Genomic DNA, 10,747 nt, shown 5'->3' with positions numbered 1-10,747 from the left:
TTGGAACATCAACTTCTTCATTGCCAGAGGTCCTCCAAATGGTGGTGCCTGAGATGTTTTCTCTAAATTCATTCACATAGTCCAGAGAAGATGCTTCCAATCTCCCCAGGGATGGGGAGATTTGTAATCCTGACTGCTAGCTTCCTTAAAGCAGAGCGTTGTGGGAGGGTATTGAGAGTCTACTATTCAATGTGCAGATTGTAAGTTAATTTCCTTGTTTTCAACTTGTACCCATCTATTCTCACTCACATTCATCATGATTCTCCTGAGTTTCTCAAATTCAGTTTCCACAGAGAATAAACCTCCAGGCCAGGCGCCATGGCTCCTGCTTGTAACCCCAGCACTTTGGGAGGCTGAGGCAGGCAGATCACTTGAGGTCAGGACTTTGAGACCAGCCTGGCCAACATGGTGAAACCCCATCTCTACTAAAAATGCAAAATTAGCTGGGTGTGGTGGCACATGCCTATAATCCCCGCTACTCAAGAGGCTAAGACAGGAGAATCACTTGAATCCAGGAGATGGAGGTTGTAGTGAGCCGAGATCGCACCACTGCACTCCAGCCTAGGTGACAGAGTGAGACTCTGTCTCAAAAAAAAAAAAAAAAAAAAAAAAAAATAGCCAGGCATGGTGGCATGCACCTGTAGTCCCAGCTGCTTAGGAGGCTGAGGCAGGAGAATTGCTTGAACCTGGGGGTGGAGGTTGCAGTGAGCCACGATCGCGTCACTGTACTCCAGTCTGGGCTCTGAGAGGGCACTTGCCTAGCTTCATGAAGACAGGGGAGGATGTCTAACCACTCCACATACAGCCTTCCAGAAAATGCCCCCATTCCCACCTTTGACTCAAGGTATCTCACACCTGTTTTAAGCCTTTTTGTGCCTCTGAAGAGGAATCACTCATTTCCCATCAAACTTCCCCTCTATAGACACCAACATTGTCACAAATCTTCCATCAATCAAATTTTTTGTTGAAAATTTTCTCACCAGATGCTGTTTCATATTCAATCCACTTTGTCCTCTTGGACTTTTGTATTTTTTTACTTCCTTTACAGATATTTTATTAAAGTTCTAGGAGGGAGGGGGAAAGCACATTTAGTTAATTTGCCATGCTTATGCAGCATAAAACAATCTTTTTAAAAAAATATTTAAATATATGATGAAAATAGAATTTTTGTCTTACATAATTTCAAATATAGAAGTAACACGAGAACATATTTCATAAAAGGTATCACAAAAAAGATTACTTTCACTGTTTCAGAAAATAAGTTATATTTTTGCCTCATTCATCTTCAAAACTTTGTTGGGTGATATGTGGTTCTATCTTCCACACATATTTACCCCAATTTGCTGCTATTGCAATATCAAAGTTGTGAAATTTGACAGGAAATGTGAGGGAAGGCTACATTGAAATGAGCTCTAGACAAGACGTCCTTTTGCTTCTAGAGTTTAGCACCTCCAACAAAAGTTAGGGACCCTCAGGGTTCTTTCTTTTAGGATCCTTGGCAGATGATTTGAATGACTGATGATTTTTGTTGGCTCTTGTCTCCTGTGTCTTCCAGAGTCAGGCTGCTTCTGACTGACCAAGGCCCAGGGGTGTCAAGTAGCGGAGTGGGAGCTGGGTACAGGAGTTATTAAATTGAAAAGCTGACTGAAACATATGAGTAAGCTCTCCTGAAGTTTCAAGTCTGGCAACAAGCATGGAAGCAAGAGAGAGACCTCTCTAGGAAGAAAGAAGTTAGCAAGAATGAGAATAAACACAAAAGTAGACATTAATGGAGAGTAAAAGACAATGGAGAAAGTATAAGATGAAACTGAAAGCAAGATGAAAGAACATATACCAAGCAGGAAGAAAGCAAGTATTGATCTGAACAGAACTAAAGTTAGCACATTTTATTTATTTAATAAATAGTCAATAACTATCTATCGAGCAGCCACTATCTACAAGCTTTGTAGAGGAGGAACTAAAATAGACCAACAAACATTTTTTTGAAAAAGAGAGGAAGGAAAATATCAGATAGTGGGAATTAAAATAGGTTGACATAGTTAAGAAGGACAAGATGACTCCAGGTGTTTAAGCTCAAATTTGAATGACAAGAAGCAGCTAGCCCTGCAGAAGTCATGACAAATAATCAGCAAAATGCAAGTGAGAGCACCACAAGATATCATTTATACCTACCAGACTGGCAAGATTTGAAAAGTTAGGTGATACCAAATATTGACAAGGGTATAGGGCAATAGGAATGCTTCTTCATTGACGTTAAGATTGTAAATTGGTACAACCATTTTGAAATCAATTTTATGTTACTTAGAGAAAAAGAATATGCTTACATCCTAGAACCCACAAGTCTATACCTAGTTATATGGAATCAATCTTGCACATGTGTATTAGGAGATATATTTCAGAAAGTTTAGTTTATTGTAATAGCAAAAAGCTGGAAAACTTCAAATGTCCATCAACAGTAGAACAGATAATTGTATTTTGATGTAATGAAATACTACACAGCAGTGAAAATGGACGAATTACAGCTTTACACACAAACATGATGAACCTTGAGAACATAAAGCAGAGTGAAAAAGCAAGTGGCAGAAGTATTGTGATTCCACTAACATTCAATCCAAACAACATACTGCTTAGAGATAGAAACATATGTGGTAAAACTATAATGAAAAGCAAGAGAATCTCAACACAAAATTTAGGCTAATGTTTATCTCAGACTAAGTAGGAGAGGGGCTGAGATCAGGAAGGAACTCACAGAGTTTATGGTAAATGACAGAAATGGTTAGCAGGTCCATGAATGTAAGACATGTTGTTGTTCTCTAAACATGATGTGCATTTTATAAATATAGCATTAGTTCATAAATTAATGGATTAATAATTAATTCATTAATTATAAATATATTTGTTATAAATTATTTTAATTATTTTGTCTTTATAATATGATTAGCTTATGTTATATTATTATAAATAAGAATATAAATTATTTTATTATTATTTTATTATTTATTATAAGTTATAATTATGGATTAATAATTAATTCATTAATTAATGTATGGATTAGTTATTAATGAGATGTTTAAAAGTGTTTTTAACCAAAACCAAGACAATGCAAGGAGAACATTCTGGGCAGAGGAGACATCAAGTACAAAGGCCATAAAATGGGACAAGCTAGACGCCTCCCAGGATAGAAGAGAGGCCATTATGGCTGGAACAAAGCAAGCAGGGCAGGGTAGAGAAAAATGAGGTTGGAGGGGCTGAAATACATAGGGCTATTGATGGTGAGAGAGCACAATTTTCAAGATATCAAGGGCTCAAAATGTCAAATCACCTGAGTGAGGCGAGAAGAGTGAATGGGCTGGAGGTAATAGGATAGTGCTCAGACAGTGAGAGGCTTGGAGTTGAGGTTTCAGAGGTGATGCAATGATTGGTGATGACGATATCACGATTTCAGGAGTGTGTGATTTCAGGAGTGCATGGATGAGGTATGTGGAAAAACAAAATACTATAGGCAATGAGGTTGATAAAGTAGAAGGCAGGGCAGGGTTGGTCACCCACATGGGTGCAGGGTCTGGACAAGCTTAACAAGTTGCTTGTATAGCAGTCACATTGGTTGACCACAGAGCCACCTTTCCCACCACCCACCACACCTGCTGCCTGACCCAACTCCAACTCCTAGTCTTCAGCTTCCATGAATGAATGACAGTTCAGATAGGTAAGTAAGCCTGAATGGTAGTATGCATAAACTTCAAGAGGCAGCATTGTGTGAAGGGACAAGCACACTGGCCCCAGATGGGCAGGAGGCCAGGCAATGGGCCATGTGGTCTCTTCTCATGGGATTTCACATCTGCAGTGAGCTTCCTAAACTCACAAATGGTATGTTCATATTCCTTTTTTGGGAATGGTGACAGAGATGAGCCTCATGCCTGTATCTGATACAAGGCCAAAGCATGGTGGCACACACAGGTGTAGAAACCTAGCGGAAGATAAAAGCATGAGAAGTCAGGTCCAGAAACTCTTAGAATACAAGGGGACCACTGAGGGATCATTAAAGGAGATTAAAGGGTTATGACAAAAAATGCGATGTGTGATTTTTGAATTAGAAGTGGCAAATTTTGAATTAGAACACAAGTGGCAAATTTTGAATAATGTATAGATTTTTAAAAACATAATACTATCATACTGATGTTAATGTTCTGATTTTGATCACTGAAGTCTCATTATGTAAAAGAATATCTTATCTTTCAGCAATACTCATTGAAATATAAAAATATTTGGAGGTAAAGAAACTTCATTTCTGCATCCTCAACTCAGACATCTCTGAAGTACAATATGCACACACACACATACAACACAGAGAGAAGTTCACACAAATGTGAACATTTGTACTACCCAAAGCAATCTAAAGATTCACTGCAATCCCTATTAAAATATCAACCACATTCTTTACAGAAATAGAAAAAAAAATTCTAAAATTTGTATGGAACCACAAAAGACCCTGAATAACCAAAACAATCCTGAACAAAATGAACAAAGCTGGAGGCATCACACTACCAGATTTCAAACTATGCTACTAAGCTATAGTAACAAAGCAGCATAGTACTGGTGTAACAACAGACACATAGACCAATGGAATAGAATAGAGAACCTGGAAATTAATCCATGTATCTACAGCCACTGGATTTTTGACAAAGGTAACCAAGAACACGGACTAAGCAAAGGACAGTCTCTTCAACAAATTGTGCTGGGAAAAGAGAATATCCACATGCAGAAGAAAACCTAGAATCCTACCTCTCACCCTATATAAACATCAACTCAAAATGGATCAAAGATCTAAATGGAAGACCTGAAACTATAAAACTACTAGAAGAAAACAATGGGGAACCACTTCACGACATTGATCTGGGAAAAGATTGTATGAATAAGATCTCAAAAGCACAGTCAACAAAAGCAAGAATAAACACCCGAGATTATATTACACTAAAAAGCTTCTGCATGGAAAAGGAAACAACAGAATGAAGAGACAGTCTACAGAATGGGATACAATATTTGCAAAGTATTCATCGACAGGGGTTAATATCCAGAATATACAAGGAACTCAAACATCTCAACAGCAAAAATTCAACTAATTCAACTAAATGATTCAATTAATAAATGAGTAAATGATCTCAACAGACATTTGCTCTAAAGGCATACAAATGGCCAACAAATATATGAAAAAATGTTTAACATCACTAATTTCCCTGATGAGGGAAATGCATATCAAACCCACAATGAAGCATCATCTCTGCCCAGTTAGGATAACTATTATTAACAAGACAGAAAACAACAAATGCTGTTGAGGATGAGGTGAAAAGGGAACTCCTACACTCTGTTGGTGGGAGTGTGAACTAGTCCAGCCACTGTGGAGAACAGTGTAGAGGTTCCTCAAAAAACTACAGATAGAACTAATATATGCTCCAGCAGTCTCGCTACTGGGTATTTATTCAAAGGAAAGGAAATCAGTATACTGATGAGACTTCTGCACTTCCATGTTTATTGCAGCACTTTTCACAACAGCCAAGATATGGAATCAACCTAGGTGTACAACAGCAGATAAAGAAAAGATGGCACATATACATAATGGAATACTATCCAGCCATAAAAAGGAATGAAATCCTGTCAGTTGTGGCAACATAGGTGGAACTGGACGACATTATGTTAAGTGAAATAAGCCAGAAACAGAAAGTTAAAGACCACATGTTCTCACTCATGTGTGGAAGCTTAAAATGTTGATCTTACAGAAGTGGAAAGCAGAACAGAGGATACTAGCAGCTGGGAGAGGTAGAGGTGAGGGAGGGATGGGAAGAGATTTGTTAAAGGATGCAAGACTACAGCTATACAGGAAGAACAAGCTCTAGTGTTCTATACCACTGTAGAATCACTGTAGTTAACAATATTGCTTCACATAGCTAGGATGATATTAAATGTTCCCAACACAAAGAAATAATAAATGTTTGAGATGATGGATATGCGAATTAACCGTGATCTGATCACTATATATTACATGTATCACATCATTATGTGCCCCTAAAATATATACTATGTGTAAATTTTTTAAATTAAAAACAAATCAGTCAATAATAAAGAATATCAGCAGTACCTTCAAAGATCTGGAGTGCCTCTCCCTGATCCTGTGCTCCACTCTTCACCTGTGACAACCACTATGTTGCATTATGTTCATCATTCACTTGCTTTGAAAAACAAAAACAAAAAACATTTCTACCACCTATGGGTGGATCTCTAGTGTAAACAACGTAATGCTTGGCTTTGTCTGTGAAATTTATGTTAAGTGATCGCTATTGAATGTCTTCCATGATTCGACTCTTTTGCTCAACTTTGTTTTTAACATTTGTCAAGCGTTAAAATTTGTACAATAGAATACAAACCCTAATTAGCCATATGCTAATTAGCCATATGCTCATTAGGGTTTGTATTAGCTAATGTGGCCAATTACGGTTTGTATTGCATTGTACAAATATTTCACAATTTCCTTAATCATAAAAATGTCAACATTTGGGGAATCTAAGCAAAAGGGTATGGGAATTCTCTGTACTACTTTTGCAACTTTCTCTAATTATGAAATGATTTTAAAGTAAAAAGTTTTTTTTCTAATTCCTCTTAGAGCTAAGGAAGAAGAAGAGGGGAAGCAGAAGAAAAAGGAGGAAGAGGCCGGGGCAGTGGCTCATGCCTATAATCCCAGCACTTTGGAAGGCCAAGGCGGGCGGATCACGAGGTCAGGAGATGAAGACCATCCTGGCTAACACGGTGAAACCCTGTCTCTACTAAAAAAAAAATTCAGCTGGGCGTGGTGGCGGGAGCCGGTGGTCCCAGCTACTCGGGAGGCTGAGGCAGGAGAATGGTGTGAACCCGGGAGGGGGAGCTTGCAGTGAGCCGAGATCGCATCACTGCACTCCAGCCTGGGCGACAGAGCAAGACTCCATCTCAAAAAAAAAAAAAAAAAAAAGAAAGAAAGAAAGAAAAAGGAGGAGCAGAAGGAAGAAGAGGAAGAAGAAGAAATTAAGGAAGAGAAGGAAGGAGATAAGAAAGAGGAGGAGAAGGAAAAAGACAAGAAACAGGAGGAGGGGAAGACAAGAAAGAAGAGGAGGGGGAAGGAGAGAAAGAGGAGGAGGAGATGGAAGAAGAAAAAGACAAGAGGGGAGGACGAGGGGAAAGAAGACAAGGAAGAGGAGGAAGAGAAGGAGGGAAAAGGACAAGGAAGAGTAGCATCTCCTGTTCTCCTCCCTCTCCACGCACACCCCTGCAGGCTCTCTTACAATGAGATGTCTCTACATAAACACAATGTTCCTTTGCCACGTGGTTTTCCATCGGATCATGCTTTCAAAACTTTCTCTGCAGGGAATTTAGCTGTGGGAAACTAGAGACCCAAACAAGCTGCTTCAAAAAGGGGAATGAGGGATGCACTAGGCGCTCTGCTACCTCCTCCAGTTCTTCCAGGGGCATGCAGTCTGGTGTCGGCTCGCAGCCCTTCTGCTTCTTGCAGTGGGCTTATTCTCCTCTATGGCTGACACCTAGGCCGGCTCCCTCATGCGCTGGCCTGTGTGAGGCCACCAGGTCACCCTGCGGCCTTTCTGCTCCTTGAAGCTTTACTTTGTGCTCCCACTGCTCACCATGCCATCTTCTGATCCTTTAGATCTTGAAAAGCAGGGATCTCACAGGTCCAACGCATCTTTCAGACCAGGTGATGAGCTGAATGTCCCAGGCCAGGTTAAGGAATGGGAACCCGGGGGTCAGGTGCGGTTGAAGAGGAGCGGGAGGGATCCAACAGGTGCTGAGTTGCAGGGGCTGCAAGTGGGACAGTTCCCCCTTAGAAGAGAAGGGGTATGGGACATTCTCAGGCTTAGCCTGTCAAAGACAATCTTGAATATTTTGGTCTCCTGAGCTGGTCCAGAAGAAAGAACCAGTATCTGTTGTTTTCATCTTAAAATATATATATATATATATATCTCCATGACCTATCTCTTCTCTCTCTGGTTTTCTCACACACACAGAGACACACACATACAAACACCTCAGTGCCTTCTTTTCATTTCAGCCTGGCACTACCGTTAACACTTTTGGTGCATTTTTGTTCCCAGAAAGATGGTGTTTCTGTCCTACCTTTCAATTCCACAGAGAATGCATGTGAAGTTGCTTTTCCCGTGACTGTTGGTTTTGTAAGTCGTACTCACCTGGTCCACATTTACCCGCCTGTGGCTTCTAACTGCAACATCTGATGATTGGATTAGATCACTTGCAGTGTGTCTTTCAGCTCTAAAATCTGTGGTTCAGCAGTTCATGAGAAATCGGACCCTTAGTTCCTTAGACACAAGCAAAGCTGCCTGGTCTTTCAACTGGAAACCTTTTGAGGCAGAGCTGTGTCACCAGTGCCCTCTTGTGGGCAGATCTGAAACCCACAATACCTTGAAATGACAAAATTGTAGCAACACTCATAATAATGATTAATGCTTAATTGAGGGCTTACTAAGTGTTGGGTGCTGATCAACAAACATCACAGACATTACCTAATTTAACCCTCACAACATCCCTATGCAATAGGTGGTGTGGTTACTACTACTTTTTTTTTTTTTCCCCGAGATGCAGGCTCTCTCTGTCGCCCAGGCTGAAATGCAGTGGCATGATCTCCACTCACTGCAACCTCCGCCTCCCGGGTTCAAGCGATTCTCTTGCCTCAGCCTCCCAAGTAGCTGAGATTACAGGTGCCTGCCACCAAGCCCAGCTAATTTTTGTATTTTTAGTACAGACAGGCTTTTACCATGTTGGCCAGACTGGTCTCGAACTCCTGACCTCAGGTGATCCGCCCGCCTCGGCCTCCTAAAGTGCCGGGATTGCAGGCGTGAGCCACTGTGCCTGGCCATTTGTGGGTAGAAATTAGGGATGCAGAGTGTGGGTAACTGTAGGGGCAACTGTGTGTGTGTAGAAAGAGGGCACTATGGATGGAACCCACAGCCTAACTTAGTTTAGCCCTGCTTCTTTAACGAGATCCTCTGGGGTTCCAGTTAGGACTTTGTTTGCTAGATGACAGAAATGTTCTATATTGCTGGGTGCGGAGGCTTACGCCTGTAATCCCAGCACTTTGGGAGGCTCAGGAAGGCAGATCACTTGAGGTCAGGAGTTTGTGACCAGTCTGGCCAACATGGCGAAATCCCATCTCTACTAAAAATACAAAAATTAGCCGGACATGGTGGCGGGCACCTGTAATCCCAGCTACTTGGGAGGCTCAGGCACGAGAATCGCTTGAACCTGGGAGGTGGAGGTTGCAGTGAGCCAAGATCTCGCCACTGCACTCCAGCCTGGGTGACAGAGTGAGACTCCATCACACACACACACACACACACAAATTCTAAATGTTCCTCAAGTTATACTTCAATACAGTTGATTTTGAAGTTCTCTATGTGATTTCTGAAAAAAAATCACTTGGAAATCCACATGGACATCATGAAGATTTGTGGGAGAATAAATTGTATAAAATTGGAGTATCCAATTTGAGAGTTTAGAGTGTGATTACAAGATATGCTTTCACTATTGATTTGCCTATTAAAGAATTTCATGTAGATGGATTCATACAGTATGTTCTTTTTTGCTTCTGGCTTTTGGATTTATCAGCAGTTTGTTCTTTTTATTGCCAGTAGTATCCTATTGTATGAATATAACAAGATTGGTTTATTCATTCTGTTTATGGACTTTGGGGTTTTTTCCCAGTTCTTTTGGATAAACATGTAGGAGTGGAATTTCTAGGTCATGTAGTGAGTGTACGACCAACTGTTTCCCAATGTGTTTGTACCATTTCATCTTTCTACCAGTGATGCATGAGCTCCTATTGCTCCAGATCCTCACCAGCATTTGGTATCGTCAGTCTTTTAAGTTGTGAACGTTTGGGAGGGTGTACAGTGGTATCTCATTGCAGCACATGTAGAACTTTGAAGCTTAAAAAGTAGAAAGAAAATACGCAAGAATGTATAAAAGTCAGGTTAAGCTGATGAGTATTACCATGGTCTGCGTTATGCTGAGCTAAAATAATGGATTTCCAACAATTTCTCAGTCTGGACTGGGAGAGAGAATCAAGGACTTGCGATGTCTTCACTGGGCTGCTGGCCCAACTGATGGCTCATCCCATGTCTTGGGGCAGGTTCAGGAAGGATTCTGATTGAGATTAGGAGAATCAACCCAACTAATGGACAGGAGAAAGAGCAACTATGGAAATTCTCCCCAGAACTTTCACTTCCAGGAGATAATACACAACTCTTCTTTTTTTTTTTTTTTTTTTTTTTTGATGAGATGGAGTCTTGCTCCCATTGCGCAGACTGGAGTGCAGTGGTGCGATTTCGGCTCACTGCAACCTCCGCCTCCCGGGTTCAAGCAATTCTCCTGCCTCAGCCTCCCAAGTAGCTGGGATTACAGGCATGCACCACCACACCCTGCTAATTTTTGAATTTTTAGTAGAGATGGGGTTTTGCCATGTTGGCCAGACTGGTCTCGAACTCCTGACCTTAGGTGATCCATCTGCCTCGACCTCCCAAAGTGCTAAGATTACAGGCATGAGCCACCGTGCCTGGCCTAGATAACACACAACTCTTAGGACTGGGTGTCTCCTCCAGGTCTCTAAAAGGTTTAGAATTGCTTTCAGAGCTAGCAGTTTGATTACTAAACACTGTAACTAAACAATATTTCTATAATGTACGATCATTTCTATAAT

The 10,747-nt window shown here is 40.8% G+C and overlaps 1 long non-coding RNA gene across 1 annotated transcript; it reads right to left on the bottom strand.

Moving 5' to 3' along the window:
- Positions 1-622: 622 nt before the first annotated feature.
- LOC111523116 lies at positions 623-8,717 on the bottom strand. Its single transcript, XR_002725443.3, has 3 exons — positions 7,662-8,717; positions 6,134-6,224; positions 623-1,064 (listed from the first exon to the last, which is right to left on the bottom strand). It is a non-coding gene; the product is annotated as an uncharacterized LOC111523116 (long non-coding RNA).
- Between the last annotated feature and the right edge of the window lie 2,030 nt (positions 8,718-10,747).

This window comes from Piliocolobus tephrosceles, chromosome X, assembly GCF_002776525.5.
Source record: "Piliocolobus tephrosceles isolate RC106 chromosome X, ASM277652v3, whole genome shotgun sequence".
NCBI classification, from domain to species: domain Eukaryota; kingdom Metazoa; phylum Chordata; class Mammalia; order Primates; family Cercopithecidae; genus Piliocolobus; species Piliocolobus tephrosceles.
The sequence above is the reverse complement of the archived record's forward strand: the minus strand, read 5'-3'. Positions and strand labels throughout refer to the sequence as shown.